The sequence below is a fragment of the Cupressus sempervirens genome, chromosome 10 (assembly GCF_028749045.1).
Source record: "Cupressus sempervirens isolate cs-2001-9-10 chromosome 10, ASM2874904v1, whole genome shotgun sequence".
Taxonomy (NCBI): Eukaryota; Viridiplantae; Streptophyta; class Pinopsida; order Cupressales; family Cupressaceae; genus Cupressus; species Cupressus sempervirens.
In genome coordinates, this window is record NC_143127.1 from 316,966,324 (window position 1) to 316,986,750 (window position 20,427).

The following is a 20,427-nucleotide window of genomic DNA, read 5'->3' on the forward strand; positions in this document are numbered from 1 at the left end:
GAGGTACATTGGAACTCACTATATATTTTCTTTGGCATTAGATGTCAAAGAGGGAGAGTTTTCTATCATATCATACAAATTTTCTATAGAGGGATAATTGTGTGTGTCATATCAAATAGGGACAGTTCAGTCACACATCAGTCAAATATGTCAAATAGAATGAACTTGGTTTGATATCAAAATGGTAGAGTTTGCTAATAGAGGGACAAACTAAAGGAGGAGGGAGTTCACACTGATAGAGGGTGTTTTCATGGATGATAATTAGAATGAACCTAAGGATATTATCCTTACTATTATTATGCTCTAAAATTTCATTGTATTATGACATGTTGTGTTTCCATCAATGCCAAAGGGGGAGATTCTTGAAAAAAATTGGTTAATTGTATATTATCTTTGATGTTACACAAAATATCATATCTTTACCAATCAGTGAATGTCAAGATCACTCAGGAAATTAAGGCAATTTCCTGTATCTACTGAACATCCTAGTATTTACCAAGTTCAGAAGATAGTTTCTATCGAGTTCACTTAGGTGTTGAAGAGAAGTTCATAGAAGTTGAGTGTTAGTTGAGCTCACTTGGGTAACAAAGGAAAGTTGGATGAAACTAGTGTTAATCAAGCTCACTTAGTTACCAAAGGAAGTCTATGAAGATGTGTAGTGTTAACCAAGTTCACTTGGTTAACATAAGAAAATCATTTATGAGTTAGTGTCGATCGAGCAAGGTTCGCTAATGAATAATTTTCTTGTTTTGGCATATTGAGTTTAATTTTGTTTTTTGGTTCTAGCCAACTAAGGAGATGAATATTAATTATTCTAAGATGTATTCAATTTGACTTGAAAATGGGTATGATATAAGTATAAGGTGAAGTTGAGGATTGAATGTGTGAGTACATGGAAGAATAGGAGATATTTAAGCAAATTAGAAGGATATATTCCTGAAGCCAGAATTGAGATCTAAAATAAGCAATGTAGTTGCATTAAAAATCATGTCATCTCATTGTTACTCTCTTACCAATGTAGCGGTGATCTAAATCTCTTAACAAATTTTTCTTAATAGTTATTTGTGAATTCTCTAACAAGGTGGCATTTCTAGATTGAAGTGTCTAAAAACCTCGAACAAGGCTTCTCCTAATCACAGGGTGATTAAATTCTCTAACAGGGTCACACATAATAGTTTTTTTTGTAAACTTTAATAGGGTTGACTCATAACATGGCTTACTTCAGAATAGTGAAAATTAGTAACTAGTTGCAATTGGTGGTTTTCCCAAATTGGGTCTCCATGTTAAATCTTGGTGTCACTTGTGTTCATGCTATTTCATTCATATATGAAAATAAGTTAATTAAAGTTAGTCATGGATAGTATCCTAAGATTTACATGTTAAGAACTTTCCAAGTTACAATCATTATTTTAGTGGTTACCGAGATACAACATATTATCAATATTAACCGAGTGCCTATGTGTTTATTGAACTATGGTATTTTTAGTAGATTTTATGTTTTGTGCTGACATCTAAGGGATCTGGGATTTATTTTAGTGGTAACTAATTCACCCCTACCCTCTCAGTTACTCCTCTTACATTTATAATAGGAACAAGGCTAGATTATACAAAAAGGTTATGTGCAAGAAGAAGGTATTGACTATGGGGAAATTTTTTTTGTTGTAGTAATATTAGAAGGAGTTAGAATATTTCTTGGATATTCTAGTTATAAAGGATTTAAGGTATATCAAATGGATGGAAAATAGGCATTTCTAAATGGGATACTTGAAGAAGATGTATACATACAACATCTCAAGGATTTGTAGGTCCTAGCAAGAAGAACATGGTGTGTAAGCCATACAAAGATTTATATGGTTTGAAACAAGCCCCTAGAGTATGGCACAAAATATTGTATAACTATTTGGAGGAGATTGGTTTAACAAGAACAAATGATAACAACAATATGTATTTCAAGACTAGCAAGAACAATGAGGAATTGATATCTAAATTTTGTGTTGATGATAACATATTTGGAGGCAGAAAGGGAGCATTATGAAAATCATTTGTTGATGAAATTAAGAAGGAATTTGAAATGTCAATGTTTGGTGAGATCAAATTCTTTTTTGGTTTACAAGTGTATCAAATTCAGGAAGGAATCTTCATTACTCAGTCTGAATATATCAAGGAGATACTAATTTTTTTTGGGATGGAAGATTCATGACAAGTGAGTACACCTATATCTATTGAACATAAATTATCTAAGAATGATTATTGTATTGACGTGAACTAGACATAATATAGATCATTGATAAAAAAAAACTACAATATGTTGTTCATAGTAGACATGATATTGCATTGATAGTTGGGATAGTTGCATGATTTTCTATGAAGCCTAAAGAAAACAACATGATGGCAGTGAAAAAGATAGTAAGATATCTAAAAGGAATAAAATACCATGGATTATATTACAAGAATATTGATAATTTTGAACTAAATGTATTCATTAATTCTGATTAGGCAGTAAATATTAATGATAGAAAGAACACAACTGGTGGTGCAGTCTTTGTAGGAAAGAGATTGATTTCATGGATAAGCAAGAAGAAGAACTACATTTTCCAATGAACAGTTGTACCTGAGTATGTGGTAGGACCGGTAAATTTTTAAAATATCTTATGGATGAAGCATTTGTTGAAAGTTATGAAGGAAGAAATTATTGATCCCATGGTTATCTACAGTGATAACACAAGTGTTATTAACATATTAAAGAATCTTGTAATGCACAAAAATAAAAAGCACATTGCTATCAAGTATCATTACTTGAGAGAGATAATTTAGGATAAAGAAGTGAAATTAGAATATGTAAATACTAAAGAAAAAATTGTTGACATATTCACCAAATATTTACCTAAGGACGGTCATGAATAGCTTAGAGATAAACTTGGGGTGATTCCCCTAGAAAAATCAACTTAAGCAAAGATGGTGCTTTGCATAAAATTTGTTGATCAAACTATCTTACACATTGAAGTAGATAGTTATACTTTAGGAGTTGCCTAAGGTAATAGTGAGGAAGAAGAATAGAATGATGGATCATTCATATAAAGATGGAAAATGAAGAATTCAAAACTGACATGAAAGTAGCTACATGAAAAAGATGTATGAGTTAAAAGTGTCTTTGGAATTGTTATCAAATAGGAAGAAGACTAGATATTCTCTAAGTTTCCATGGAAAGGGAGAGATCATCTAGTATGAGGGAGAAGATATAATTCAACTATCATAAAGAGAGAGACATCATGGAAAGGGAGACATTATCAAACAAATTATTAAGAAACAATAGATCAAAATGATGATAGATACATCTATGTAAGAGGGAGTGATTGCTTAGAGGTATTTCATACAATTTACTTGAGGGTGCTACTTGAGAGTGTAGACGCTAAAAAATGGTTCGTGTCTATGGTTTCATCAAAATGAAGCTCTATTTGACATATAGCATATCTTTTGAAAGCAAAAGTCTTCATCTCATTCTAACTAGTCCTCGTCTCATCTCTTAGGTCTTCTTTCATTCATATCTTCATTCACCACCATGATCATGTGTTTTGATACACCAAATCATCTTCATCTTGCATTCCTACATTCCTGCATCATCCTACACTATCTATCAACCTTCTAAGGCTTTCCACCTAGTCCAACCTCAATCTAAAATTTTTCTAACTATATTTGACCAAATCTAACCATTTTTGATTATTTCACTCATGTTATGACATCTTTCCATCATTTTGGGCATGCACACAAAGTTTTGAGTCATTACAAGTCCTGTCAGCCTATTTTTGGCCCCTAGAGCCTTCTAGGGCATAATCTGCACTTTTAGACCACACTTGGGCTTCCCAAGTGTACCATGGGTGCACTCGATACTATCATAGTGCACTTGGGCTTACCAAGTGCACACTAGGACACTTGGGTGCATTTTGGGTGCACTTGGGGCAATAAGATGCCCAGAACTGCTCCCACAGCCCCTATGTTGCACTCTAGAGGGTATAACTTTTGTGTTTCAAATCTGATTTAGGAATTTTCAGTTGCATTGGATTTGTATCTTTGTTTTGAATAAATTCAGCTATCATTTTAATTATTTGGTCACTATCTTGAGTGGTAGCTCTTGAAAATACTTTCAAGTCCCTGAATTGACATCACTTGTTCATACTAATTTATCCCATTTTCTCATTCCACTAACTTTGATCTTTTTGGCCAACCCGATTGTATCTTAATAGTGTCTATCATCATTCATATCCTCTTTCACATTAATTTTCACATCATTTTGGAACCATTTCAACATCATCAGAAACCATTTCAAAACAACTCAAAACCATTTCATATCGTTTTGAAACTATTTCAAATCAACTCGAAATTATTTCAAATCAACTCGAAATCACCCCAAATCAACTTTTAATCACCTAAAATCAACCATAATCATCATGAAACAAATGAAACACCCAAAATCAATCATCATCTTTTCAATCCTAGGCATTGTTGTGACTTTCAGCACCTTGGAAACCTATCAATGTATCAAATCTTATCAATTTGACCTTTGTACTATCATGGCTCTCAGTGCTAGGTCAAACTATCATTCACATCATCTAATCTTTGAAATTTTCAAGTCTCTCAGTGTTAGATCGTGGCATCATCAACCATTTTAATAATATTGATAGCATCCATCAATGTTATTATGATCAACCATATCAATCAATCTCGATCTTGTAGCATTTACGATATTGGTTAAGTGTTACATGTCTTTAATTCATGTCATGTGTCATTGGCATGTTATCAATTTCAATCAATTGGTCAATTTGACCATGTATTTGGTCTATCCATCATTATCCTAATCAATCCACATCATTCTCACATTTTTAGAAAAGGATAATATCGCATTTATTTAATGAAATTGGCTAGTCACTTACTAATTTTCTCTATAGGATTAAATAACCCATAATTTAATCCTATGTCATTACTAATTATTCTTCTTAACTAAAATTCTCAATTAATTGATATTTTATTAATTAATTTGTTTCATCATTCACCAATCATGGAAATTCACAATTCCCTAAGTCATGTTTTCCACCATTAATTCCATTATTCACTAAATTTCTATTTTGTGGAATAAAGGATTTTTAATTCAAATATTGCATAAAATATTCACATCATCATGACATGTAGGCATGACACATCATGGATTCTCCTTTGACACATGGCTAAGATATGTCATTATCGACATATTCCTATTCTCTTATGCACATCCATATTTGGCTTCATTCGTCATAGATTCTTGGCTTTAAGTGGGCTTGAGGTGTCATACGATGCATCATAGATTTTTCAACCATATTTAGCCTTGTTTTACTTCCAAGTGTTATAGAATCCTACACTTGGCATCTTGTGTCATATGTGTCATGGATTCTCAGAGGAATCTTGTGCCAAGTCACATATCGAAGGGTGTCAAATCCAATGCTCTCACTTTATATGTTGATTGTAAAATGAGCATTCTTTCTCTCTTTTCTGGTTCCTAGCTTCTTGTTTTCCACTCTTTTCATTCTCACACTAAAATCACAACTTCAAGTATTCTCATAGCACCATCATTATCATAGACTTTTGCTTCAATATTGTGTGCACTATAGGCAATTTGGAGCTACATCACATGGAGAAGAAAGAAGGACATGTGAGATACAAGCAAAAGATTGAGTTTTAACATTGTGTTTCTTTCTTTGTTCATTTGGCTTTCATGGTAGAGTAGAGGGTGTTAACATATGTTTATTAGGATTTTGATATGCTCATAGTATGTTAGACATTAGCCCATTTTCTGGTCCTACAGAGAGTGTACAACTTTTGGATTATATGGAAACTTGAAGTATTCCTGAAATATTTTAGAGATGTTGTCATCAATGCCACAGAGGGAGATTGTTGGAAACTAAAATTGGAATAATTGTTATGTTTTCATTGATGTCAAACCTATTGGTGAGACAATTTTCTATCTGATATAAATTTCATATCTCTTTGATTGATTTAGAGGATATTAGATGTTGTTCATAACAAAAGAATTGAGAGGATAGGTTGAGTTAGAAAGAGGAAACTACAAATTGACATTTGATTAGTTAGACATTGACAAGATAGATCTTGATTGTTTAAATCATGTTACAATAATAATGCTCATGTCTTGAAGGTGTGATCATAGAGAGATCAAATGCATAGGTTTGACAGAGAAATAAAGTAAAAGATAAAAGTATTTTTTGTGTACATATTGAGTGATGTTAGTGCTAACTAAGCCATGATAAGTGCTAAGAAAAATCAGTATTGACCAAGCATCAACATTGATTGAGTGATAGTGTATGTGCCAAACAAAAAAATTAATATAGACCAAGTAACCTAGTGATGACTAAGTATCTAAACACAGTGTTAGCCAAGGAATAACATTTTAATTGTTAATGACAAATAATAATTTCATTTTGACTAAGTTGATTTCTTAGAATATGGAAAGAGTGTTGAAGATAAGGATCAGTGAGTTGGATCATTTAATACTAGGGGAAGATTACATAAATAGTCTAGGAAACAAATTCCAAGAGAAGTTTTTAGGAAAGAAGAGATAAACAAAATGGCAATCAAATGCATTGTATTTGATGGATCTAATCATAAACCCTAAGATCTGTGGTGTTGTTTAAGTAGAAAATGATTATAATCTTAGATTGAAGGAGGTACAAGGGTGAACTTTTAAAAATGTACAAGGAGTTCTAGAGGAGATGTTCTAGAGAGTTGGTATTATTGCTAATGTTTTTGACTGGTGAATCTAAGTAGAAGGATGAATCAAGTTGAGAAGAAGCAAAGGGTGTTTACTTGAAGGGTTTCCAAGCGAATCAAAGATCGAGATGACAAAGGAGGCAAGACAATGAATCTGTCCATGAATAGAACATAGATTTGTATATGCAAAGTGAGTTGTACTTAATAGATCCAAACTTGCTATTACTTTCTAACAATTGTGAATAGTATTTTCAATCCTTTAATCAAGGTTGACCTAATAGTCATAGTGACTTAACAGTCATATATAGATCCTTTAATAGGGTTATGTTCTAATGGAATGTTCTAAAGTCCTCTAATAATGTCCACTCCTAATAGGGTGATTAAATCATCTAATAAGGTCACATTTAATAGTGTGTTTTGTAACATTTAATAGGGTTGACTCCTGATAGAGCTCACTTCAAAAGGGTAAAAATTAGTGACATGTTATTGGTGGTTTTTTCCAAATTGCGATTTCATATTAAATCCTAGTGTCAAACTTGGGTGGATGTTATTATGGTGTTTTAATGATTAATTTTTACATTCTACAAGTTTGTTATATTTAGAGCAGTGGGCAGGTATTTGGTGTTGCTATTAGTTTATAGTAGTGATCGAGAAATGGAATCATAAGGTCTGAAGATGATTAAGTGTTTGTTTGTTCAATTGGTACATATGAACCTTGGATAACTGATTCATGCCCCATCTCAATTATTCTAAATATTTTAACAATTGGTATTAGAGCATCGGTACTTGTAGGAAGAATTTTGAAGATTCCCAAAGCTAAAGATCATGACATACAAAAAGGAGGTACCAAAGTTGAACAAAGAGAATTTTCTACATCGAAAATGTTAATGATGCTACCTGTAGCTAGTATTAGTAATGTTGCATTGGAGTTTTTGGACAATGCACATGTGAATATTACAACTATCCCTTTAATTGCATACAAGTGAAAGAAAGGAAAGAACACAACTAGACAATGTTGGAGATTGCTTCAGCCCTAAGCTATGTTGAGTTTGATGACATAAAAGGGTACAAGAATGAAAAAAAATTGGGATAAAATTAAGACCATATATGGAGGAAATGAAAATATCTTGAGAGCCAAATAAGAAAGTTTGATAGGTAAGTTTGATGAAATGAGAATGACAGAAGGTGAGAACATGGTTCAGTACTCTACAAGAATAGAAGGGTTTCTAAGAAAATCAGAGATCGAGATGACAAAAGATGTAGGATGCTAAATTTGTTTATGATTAGAACACAGATCTCAACATGTAAAGTGAGTTGTATTTAATAGATCAAAACTTGATATTACCTGTTAACCATTGTGAAGAATATTTGAAATCCTTTAATCAAGGTTAACATAAGAGTCATAGTGACCTAACAGTCATATGTAAATCCTTTAACAAGGTGAAATTCTGATGAAATTTTCTAAAGTCCTCTTACAAAGGCCACTCCTAATAGGGTGATTAAATCCTTTAAAATTGCCACATTTAATAGCTATTTTTGTAACCTTTAACAAGGTTAGCTCCTAACAAAACTCACTTTAGAAGTATGAAAATTCTAGTGACATGTTGCTAGTAGGTCTTCCCAAATTGAGTTTTCATGCTAAATCCTAGAATCAAACATGTGTGGATGTTATTATAGTGTTTTACTAATTAATTTTTACATTATATAAGTCTTTTATTTTTACAACAATGGATAGCTAGTTGATGTTGCTAATAGTTTACAACAGTGACCAAGTAATAGAATGATAAGATTTGACGTTTATTAACTATTTTTTTGTCCAATTAGGACATCTAGACCTTGGGTAACTTATTCACTCTTGCCCCTCTTAGTTATTCTAAGGATTTACAGAGAAACATAAGAGAAAATTAAAGAGGATGAAGAGAGATTTTGAGAGATATAATAAAAAGTTTGGGATGTAGAAGATATACTTTATGAGGAAGAAGAGAGACATAAAGAGGAAGAATATTATTTTGGTGGAAGAAGAAGGAAGTTTGGAAAGGAATTTTGAAAATTTGAAACAAAGCACATCAAAAGGGAAAGAAAGATACTTTTAATATTCTTTATTTATTTTAGATTTAGATTTTATATTTTAGGTGCATGTTGTATGTTAGAATGCATGTTAGATTTTATAATTTTTAGGTGCATGTTATATTTGAGAATGCATGCTATATTTTACATTATAGAAAGCATGTTAGAATTTGTATTTCAATTTATCTTTAAATGTTAGATTTTAGATTTTAAAATGCACTTTAGGCACTTTAGATTTTATAGTGCATGTTAGATGTTACTTTTTTTATTTTTAATTTCAAGTTATCTATACATGTTACATATTGTAGTTAGAATTTGATTGTTATGACTTTAGATGTGTGTGAAAACTTTACTATTTACATAAATATGCATACTACGTTTTGAAGTTATATTTAGATTTCTATTATGACTTTAAATTTCAAATTAGATTTGCATGTTAGGTTTAGTACTTATATTTAGTATAAATGTTACATTTTGTAGTTAAATCTTGATTTAGTTTTTTTAGATTAATGTAATTTTAGGTTCTAAAATTTCATATTCTTATATTAATGTTAGGTTAAATTTTCAACTGAATTTTGATTTAGTTTTTTTTTTTGCTGATATTACTTTAGATTTTGAAATGTAATTTTTTGAGATTAATGTGAGATTAGATTTTCTACAATTACACATGAAGAGAAATGTCTCCATATGAATATTTTTTACATTATTTTTGAGACAAAATTATATATTAACATGTTAGTGTATTTTTATCTTCTTCCTTCATAAACCTATCTTTTTAGGAAGTATATATGAAAAATCTTAAGAAGAAGGGTCTAGAAAGGAAGAAGAATAATTTAGAAAGATTGATTATTTTAAATTAATGTTAGATTACATTTTCTAATTTTATATATGGAAGGCATTCTTTCCATATGAACTATTTTAATATTAGAAATTAACTAGAAGTACTACAAATTGATTCCTTGATTACATTCATATTTTCCATTCCAACTTCAAATTTTTAAATTCAATGCTTATGAGATCAATAAAAAAATTATTTAGTTGTTTTATTTCTTCATACTCATAATGTTTCACTCAATGTAGAGATTATAATATTTTTTGTACAATATACATTAGGGTCTCAAATTAAAATTATAGATCTTTAAACGTTATTCTTTCAAATAGGTGCTAGAATTTGATCTAATAACAAAATTGTGGAACCTTTTCACTTAATCTATTCTATATATTTTCTTTACTTTATACTTTAAAAAGTACTTACATCAAATTTCTCTTCCAAAAAGATTTAAATGGGCATACTGCAAAATAATGAGTTGTATGTTTGCATATCTTAATTTTCTAGCCTTTTAATGGATATAATAAAAATAGGATTAAAATCAGAATAAATTTTCTTGTGAGCTTCCTATCGAAGAGGTCCTAGGTTTGATTCTACTCATGCTAAATAAATAATGGTAATAATTAATCACAATGCAATAATTAATCTTGGCTTCAACCTCTTACCAATAAAAAAAGGAATAAATAAATATTTGGTATTAGAAAAAATAAAATAATAACATATATAAATAAAATAAAATTGATATAATAATTTTTTTGAATACAATTTTTTTAAAAAAAGTTTTTACAAGACCTTTCTTATTTAGGTTTTCTATAAGTTAACTCTAATACATTGTATTACTCTTGAAAAATGTTTCTGTTGTATTCGTTAATTTTAAATGAAGATATTTAGAGTGTTTCTATTGTAATCGTTAATTTCCAATGAAGATATTTTAAAAAGTTTCTATTGAATTCATTAATTTTAAATGAAGATATTTAGAAATAACTATCAAATGAAAAATAGCAATGATTCTTACAAATAGTTACAATTATCCAAGGCACACCAAGGTGTGATTGCTAGTAATCAATGACCTCCAAACCATTCATGAACCACTTGTTTACACTTCCATCGTACTAGCAAATTTGGTCATTGATTCTCCTTGTCTTTTGTGAGACATTTTTACCATATGATTTCACATTAGAGTTGCTTCCTCTTTATTTAAGATGTATAAAGATTAGAACTACAAATAAAACAAGTAGATATTATAAAAGAGGATATTATTGTAGTTTGCAATTATTATTTTTTAAATATTTTTTTCCACAACATTTATATTTGATCCTCTACCATCATTTTAAATACTTCATTGACTTGAACTAAATTTTTATACATGTCAAATTAAAATTATTACTCTCCTACAAATTAAAGGTTGTATTTATCAAGTACAAACTGCTTCGTTTGGGGGCTATTGTTTTATATCATAGTAAATTGAGATCAATTTACATGAAGTCAATTCTCATTTCAAATAGAATATCGTTTTCCGAGTGTAAAAGGAGATTACAGAATCTTTATTCACATGCGTACATCATCCCAACTTGTTTAGAAAATAAACAATTTATGATTTTTACATCCCAAGAGAATTGGGTGTGAGCTCAGCCGAGTTATTACGCCGAGAGGCATTCTATACAATGGCAGCACAAATGCCCAGCACGGGAATATGCCAAGATTCCTTGTCAATAAAAAAGAATTGGGAGCAGTTACAAACTTCCAAATTAAATATTAAAAAAGAATTCCCAAAATAATAGCTGGCCGAAATAATAGGAAGCCAAATGGAGGCCGAAATAATAGGCTCGAAAAAGTAGGGCCCGAAAAAGTAGGACCCGAAAAAATAGGGCCCGAAAAAATAGGGGCGAAATAATTTCAATATGATTTTTTTTTTTTGTTAAATATAATTTTGCATGCACATTCATGCTTTTTTTTTGCGGGGAGTGGGGGAATTTGAAACAAATTCGTGGAATGTGAAGAGACGTCTGTTGGGGGATATGAGGAGCCTCTCAGAAGTTATAAAACCAAGGCTCCTCATTTCATTTTCATTTTATGTTTTTGCAGGAAGGAAGAGGTGGAGGTTATTGGAGGATTAGATTGGAGTTTTTGAATAGGAGTAAATTGAAGTTTTGGAGTAACATTTTTGCAGGTGAGATTTCTATTTTTTATTTACATTTTCATTTAGATTTAGATGTAGAAGTAAATTGAAATTCAAAATTAGTTATAATATTCTACTTTGATTTATATTTCAATTTTAATTAATTTCATTTAGATTTAGAATTCTGTTCATATGACCAAAATTGAGGCCACTGGAGGACCTGTGCAGAGTTTTTCGTGGAGATAAGCATGTGGGTATTGAATCAAGGCACATTAGGCCTCTTGGAGATGTAATTGCGGTGACTTCCATGGCTTTTTGAATCGAATAGGGCAATCTAAACAATCTCAAATCTGAAATTCTTTTTTTCCTTTTCAGCCGAAGACAGAACAAAGATTGCTTGCAAGAAATTTTGCAGAGTTTAAGATTTGATTGCTTATGGCCGACTATTCTTGGTAACTGATATTTCTATTGTGTATTCCCGTGCCCAGCACGGGAAGTTTTAATCTATACAATTTATTTTGTGCATTTAGTGCACAAACTAAAGAATGCATATGCAATCAATTTTTTTATCAATCTTTATGATAGTTTTTTTTTTAAAATAGAAAATAGAAATTATTCTTTTATGTATGTAGAAAAAAATTAGAAAGATTTTATGTATGTAAAAAATTAAAAGAATTCTATATACATCTAGATTTATTGAAAAGAATTCTATTTACATCTAGATATTTTGATTGAAATAACCATAATGTAAAAACAAAATATAAAATAGAAATGTTAATATATGTATGTAGAAAAAATTAGAAAGATTGCATGCATCTAAAAAAATTCTATTTACATCTAGATTTTTTTAGAATGGAAAAAAATGGATAATAGAAATATCAGTTGCATGTTTGTAGAAATAAATTAGAAAAACATGTATCTAGAAATTAAAAAGATTCTATATGTGTCTAATTTTTAGATTTTACTTTATTCTAAACTAATTATTGATGGATATATATTTTTAAAATATTTATGTAGTTTAAAGTTTAAATTTTAATTAATTTGTATGCAAATAGGAAAAAGAATAAATATTTTATATATATGTAGATTAATTTCTATTTTTAAAATTTACAAGTAAATGAGTACTTTATTCATTTAAAGTAAACAAGTTTTTAAGTAATATATTTTTATTTTAGAAATATATTAATCATAATGTTCATTTATTATTACTTATTTAATATACTTACTCTCAAATCTAAGACAATAGAAATGATATTTTATTAACTTTGAAATAGGGAAGTGTTAAGCAAGTTCGTTTACAAAAATACCAAAAATATATTTGGTCTTTGATCAAATTGGAGTTAATATTAGAAATATAAATATGATCATTAACAATTAAGCTAAATTCAGTTCAAAACAATAATGTTATTTAAATTTAAATAATTTTTTTTTAAAAGAATTCTATTTACATCTACATATTTTGATTGAAATAACCATAATGTAAAAACAAAATATAAAATAGAAATGTTAATATATGTATGTAGAAAAAATTAGAAAGATTGCATGCATCTAAAAAAATTCTATTTACATCTAGATTTTTTTAGAATGGAAAAAAATGGATAATAGAAATATCAGTTGCATGTTTGTAGAAATAAATTAGAAAAACATGTATATAGAAATTAAAAAGATTCTATATGTGTCTAATTTTTAGATTACTACTTTATTCTAAACTATTTATTGATGGATATATATTTTAAAAATATTTATGTAGTTTAAAGTTTAGATTTTAATTAATTTGTATGCAAATAGGAAAAAGAATAAATATTTTATATATATGTAGATTAATTTCTAATTTTAAAATTTACAAGTAAATGAGTACTTTATTCATTTAAAGTAAACAAGTTTTTAAGTAATATATTTTTATTTTAGAAATATATTAATCATAATGTTCATTTATTATTACTTATTTAATATACTTACTCTCAAATCTAAGACAATAGAAATGATATTTTATTAACTTTGAAATAGGGAAGTGTTAAGCAAGTTCATTTACAAAAATACCAAAAATATATTTGGTCTTTGATCAAATTGGAGTTAATATTAGAAATATAAATATGATCATTAACAATTAAGCTAAATTCAATTCAAAACAATAATATTATTTAAATTTAAATAAAATAAGTCATGTTTACTTTGAAACATCAAACAACTAATTAACTAATACAATAATTAAAATAAATGAATCTATTATGACATAGAAAAATATTTTCGAATTATAATTTCTTTTTTTTTGAATCAATATGAGTTTTTTTTCTACTTGAAAAGATAAACCATCCTAATTGTCATCCTTAGTTAACCCTAACAAAAACCCCTACCTTAGCCCTAGCCCCAACAATGATGTACAATATAACTATAATCCAACATTAAACTATAATTATAGCACTAAAACATATCCCTATTGATATAACGAAAATCTCAGTCCAAACCATAATCTAAACCAAAAACCTACACACTAATATTGGTTATAGTCCTAACCCTAAAATCTAACCCTTAACCATAATGTAAAAAAAAACTCCAAAATATTGATCAAAATCCTAAACCTACCTATATGGATAACCATGATATTAAACTCTAAATCCAGTCCCAAGGTCCTAACCATGGTGTAAACCTATAACCGAACTCTTAAAAAATTTACTAATCCCTGATCCTAATCACATTCCCAACTTTAAACTTGAACCATAAACCATAGTTGTAACCATAATCATAAACTTAAACAAAACCCTAACCCTAAAGGTACAATCATAAAATTAATCATAGCTTAGACCCTAATCCTAGCAAAAACCACAATCATGACCAAATATAAATCTTCACCTTACCCCTAATCATAATTTCAATGTTAACCCTAACATTAGTTTCAATCCTACCATGATATGAACCCTAATATAGACTTCACCTTGATCCTCACCCTAATCTTAAGTCTAATTAAACCCTGACTAAAACCTAATCTAAATGATATATCTAACTATAATCCTAACTGTAATTATCATACAACCCAATGCTAACCCTCATGTATATTTAATCCCTAATCTTAACTCTAAATATTCTATAAACTCTAGAATTGACCTTGATTCTAACCATAACCCTAAAATCTAAATTGTAACCATAGCACGAAAGGTGGGGACCCCCGCTACATGGCACAATTCTGGGTATTGGAGCCTTGCAAAAGCACTACAGAGTGAGGAAATGTCATAAAGGTGACATGTAGTAGCATGATGCAATTTTGGGCTTTAGAGCATTGCAGAAACAATGCAGCTTAAGGAGGCGCTAGAATGGAGACTCATGGAAAGAAGAGGAAGACATTCATGTCACTGGCAAAAAACTATGAAACGAGATAACATGATGTCTTAACCTCCCACAAAAAATGCAAGGTTGATCCCAAGGGGGAATTTGGTTTCCCCAAAAATGAATGATGGTCATCGATGAAGGTCTTCCTCTCGAAATAGATGGCATAGATGCATCGTGAATCCTCACCAATGAAGGATTAAGTCACAACCGTCGATGTAGATTCTCCCCTCAAAAAGGATGACTGAGATGCAACGAGGAAACTCCTCCCAGTGAAGGATTAAGTCACATTCGTCGATCAAGATTGGCTTTATTTCCAATGGATGACTAAGATGTAGTGAAGAGATTCCTCCCAACAAACGAAGTAGATAGCACAAAAGGTGTGAACCCCCTCCATGTGGCACAATTTTGGGTCTTAAAGACTCATGAAAGCATTGTGGAGTGAGGAAATGTTGGAAAGGCAATGCGTGGTAGCATGATGCAATTTTGGGCTTCAGAGAATTGAAGAAACAATGTAGCATGACGATGCATCAGAATGGAGATGCATGGAAGCATCTTGTGCAATTCTAGGCTTTAGAGTGTTTCAAAGACACTAGCATATAAAGAAACGTTAGAATGGGAATGCATGGCAACATCTTGCACTTTTGGGAAGATGGAAAGATAGCTCGCGAAGAAATAAGAGTTATCGAATCTCGCAGCATGAATCAACCCGACCAAGAAAAAATGATCCAGCGTGGTCAATGAAAAAACTGAGCCAACACAAAATGTTAGCCGCCAACTTTAGCGATGTTAACCCTCTGCAAAGAACCGATCCCATTTAAGGTCTCTCAGATCAGACATCAGTGATGGGTTGAATAGGGGGAAAAAATAGCACACAATGCCCTCCTAAATGAAATTCTAAATGTAACACTAATAACCACAGTCCTACTTCTTTCCCTAACCTTATCCATGAGCGTGGGAATATACATATTATTATATAGGGCACCTTATATAATAATAAATATAATCTAAAATCCCAACCCTTACTCCCCTCCTAACTATAACTGTGACCATAAGAAAACTTCTAAATATAACCCTTCCTCTAACTCTAACCCTAACCCTAACCCTAACTATAATTGTAACCCTATCCCTACCACTAATTGTAACCCTGAATCTAACTCTACCATAATTGGACTTTAACCCTAACTATAACTATAACCCTAAACCTAACTCTAACCTTAACCATAACCATAACCGTAACCCAAAACCTAACCCTAATCGTAGCTAGGATTCTAATACTCTGTCTACCCCTAACTCAAACTATAGCCCTAACTATACCTCAAACTCTAACCGTAACTCATATTCTAACCCTAAACCTAACCCTAACCTTGACCCTAACCCTAAGCCCAAGCCTAAGCCTAACCCTTTGTCTACCCCTATCTCTAACCCTAACCCTAACCCTAACCCTACCCCTAAATCTAACCCTAAATCTAACTCTTTCTATAAATCTAACTCTACCATAATTAGACTCTAACCCTAACCCTAACTTTAATGCTGACTAAAACCCTAACCCTAACCCTAACTCTAACCTTAACCCTGACTCAATCCCCTTACCCTAACCTTAACATTGATATAACTCTCTCTATATATAACCCTAACTCTAAATATAAACCTAACCCTAACCCTAACCCTAACCCTAACCCTAAATCTAATTCTAACCCTAACTGTAAGCGTAACCCTACCCCTACCCATAACTCTAACTGTAAATCTAACTCTACCATAATTGGATTTTAATTTTAACCCTAACCCTAACTCTAACCCTAACCTTGACTCAAAACTCTAACCCTAACCCTAACTCTAACATTAACCCAACTATAAAATTAACTCTATTGGTAACTCAAACCCTAAAACTAACCCTAATTCTAACTCTAACTCTAGCTCTAGCTCTAACCCTAACTCTAACCATAACTCAAACTCAAACCCTAAACCTAACCTTAATCCTAACCCCAATTATAATGCTCTGTCTACCCCTAACTCAAACTATAACCCTAACCCTAACTCAAACTCTAACCCTAACTCATACTCTAACCCTAACCCTGACCCTAGCCCTAACCATAACCTAGAACCTTACCCTAACCCTAACCCTAACCCTATCTATAACCCTAATCCTAACCCTAACTCTAATCCTAATCTTAACCCTAATTCTAATCCTAACACTAACCTTAACCCTACCCCTAACTCTAACCATAAATCTAACTCTACGATAATTAGAATCTAACCCTAACCCTAACCTTAACCCTAGCTGAAACCCTTACCCTAACTTTGTCCCTAACCATATATCTACGTATGACTATAACATTTTACATTACAATATCCAAAAAATAAAATATATATTTTTATCTAAATTAAACTCCTTATATTAAATTTAAAATAATATTTGACTCAAACCTTAACCGTAACCATAACCTTAACCATGAGCATTACTCTAACCCTAACCTTAACCATAAACATAACTCTACACCTAACTCTAACTCTACCATAATTGGACTCTAATCCTATCCCTAACCCTAACTATAAGCATAACTCTAACCCTAGCCTTAACCATGAGCATAACTCTAACGTTAGCCTTACTATAACCCTAACACTAACCCTAATCATAACCATAACCATAACTCTAACCCTAACCTTAACCATGACCATAACATTAACCCTAACCTTAACCATAAACATAACTCTAATCTAAACCATAACCATAACTCTAACAATAACCATAACCATAACTCTATCCCTAACCTTAACCATAGCTCAAACCCTAACCCTAACTCCAACCCTAACTCTAATGCTAACCCTAACCCTAATTCTATTCCTAAGGTTAACATTAACTATAATGGTAACTTTGTCCCTAACCATATATCTATGTATGACTATAACATTTTACATTACAATATCCAAAAAATAAAAAATATATTTTTAATCTATATTAAACTCCTTATATTAAATTTTTAAAAATATTTTGAAGCATAATTTTATACTAACTTCATACAACTCTAATTAAAAATTAATTAACAATTATAGTAACCTTATCAAAATAAAAAATAAAAAGTAAATATTTTTCCTATTGCGCCGCGACTGCCACTAGCTATATATACCTCTATATATATTACGCCGAGAGTAATCGTTCTCGAGGCGCCTATTTTTATTTTCATTAATCTCAACTTCGATTAAAATAACTTTGGGATTAAATAAAAATAGGTGCCTCGAGAACGATTACTCTCGGCGTAATATATATAGAGGTATATATAGCTAGTTATTATTTACTATTCACAACGCGTGCTACTTATGCGGGGCATGTTGATGCCCCTCGGAAAATAGGTCAGCAATTCTACGGGGGCACGTTGGTGGCCAAAAGATCAGGGCACGTGAATTGTACATTACTGTTTATAAATATAATTATATGGTCGAAGCTGTTCTATATATAGACATCCCTCCCCAGTAAAGAAAATCAACTCTCTCTGCCTCTCTGTGTTCCCTCGATAGGATCTCAATTTGAGTGTTTCCTCGATTGGACTTGCAATCTTTTTGTTTACTGTTTTGGTTTCCCTTATCTTGGGAGGGAGGAGAAAAAGCAAGGGGGGCTTGTCAAGTTTGCCAGGGCCATTACCGCTGCCCATCATAGGAAATCTCCACCAGTTGGGAGCTCTTCCTCATCGGAGTCTGCAACGGATGGCTGAGAAACACGGCCCGATAATGTCTGTGAAGTTTGGTTCTGTTGATGTTGTGGTTGCCTCTTCTCTGAGGCGGCCAAGAAGTTTCTGAAAACGTACGACTTGCAGTTTGCCAGCAGGCCGTCTGTTGGCGCTGCCAAATACTTGTTTTACAATGATAAGGAAATTGTGTTTGCACCGTACGGGGAGTATTGGCGAAACATGAGAAAACTATGCACAGTGGAGTTGCTGAATGCCAAAAGAATCGAGTCGTTCAAAGGCGTGAGGGAGGAAGAGGCGCTGGCGATGGTGCGATCGATATGGGAGAAGAGCGAGGAGGGGAGAGTGGGAGTGGATGTGAGCAGGACCGTGGCGTGCTACATCTCCGACTTGATGTGGCGAATACTGACTGGCAGGACTAACGCAGAACGCCAATCTGGTGGGACGGGGTTCCAGGACCTTGTTTGGGAGGGTAATGTTTTGATGGGAGCTGTTAATGTCGGTGATTTCATCCCTTGGTTGGAGTGGCTTGACTTGCAGGGGATCAAGAGACGTATGAAGAATGTCCACATGCGTTTGGATGCCATTTTCGATAAGATAATAGATGAACATGTGGTCCGCAAGGGGAGACACAGCCAAGGGGAGGAGCGGCAGAAAGACTTGTATGATGTGCTTGTCGATTTGGAGACTAGCGATGAAGAAAAGAAGGGTATCATTATGGTGAGTATACTATGTACTTTATTGTTACTAGGGCTTTGTCGTTTGTTAAATTATATATGTGCTTTTAATTGATTTTATATATATTTATGTGGTGTGAGAGAGATTATTGTCTATGTGGATATAGGATATATTTCTTGGTGGAATAGAGTATCGTCGATTGCATTGGAATGGGCAATGAGTGAGTTAGTGAGGAATCTACATGTGAAGAAGAAATTGATTTTATAGTAAAATTTTGTAGACATGGAATACTTGCATTGTGTGGTGAAAGAGGCATTAAGATTATATCCAATAGGCCCTTTGCTCATACCTCATGAATCTACAGAAGCGTGTGTTGTGCAAGGGCCTCATCATGACTACTTCATTCCGGCAAAACAAAGGATTATTGTCAATGCTTGGGCAATAGGAAGAGATCCAAGAGTATGGGAAGATCCTTTGGAATTTAAGCTAGAAAGCTTTATGGGCAAAAATCTTGATATGATTAGAGATCCAAAATTGAGCATGATTCCATTTGGAGCAGGAAGGAGAAGTTGCCTTGGTGCTTCCTTAGCGATTGCTAATATCGAGGTTGCATTAGTACACCTTGTCCATTGCTTTGATTGGAGAAGTAATGGAGAGTTAGACATGAAAGAATCTTTTGGATCCACCATTCCCAGAAAAACACACCTCTTTGCTATTCCATCTTGGAGACTAGGATCAAGTGCACCTTCTTGCCTCAAAATCTAGTTTCTATTGAAATTATCACTACTACTTCATGCAAGTAGTCTATTTGTTACTTTTCTTTTGTCTTGAGTGATAGATGTGGGAGTTGTGAAACCTTTGATTTTCTAAATTAATGATATTCTAATTAAAGATCCATTAAATTTTCGGTTTAGTTTATTTTGATGTATAAAGGAAGCAATATTAAAAGCTCAAAGAGAGGATGGAGTAGTCATGTA

At 31.8% G+C, this 20,427-nt stretch overlaps 1 pseudogene; it reads left to right on the forward strand.

Moving 5' to 3' along the window:
* Nucleotides 1-20,215, forward strand: part of LOC149533891 (cytochrome P450 750A1-like) — a 45,160-nt pseudogene extending 24,945 nt beyond the window's left edge.
* The last annotated feature ends 212 nt before the right edge of the window (nt 20,216-20,427 follow it).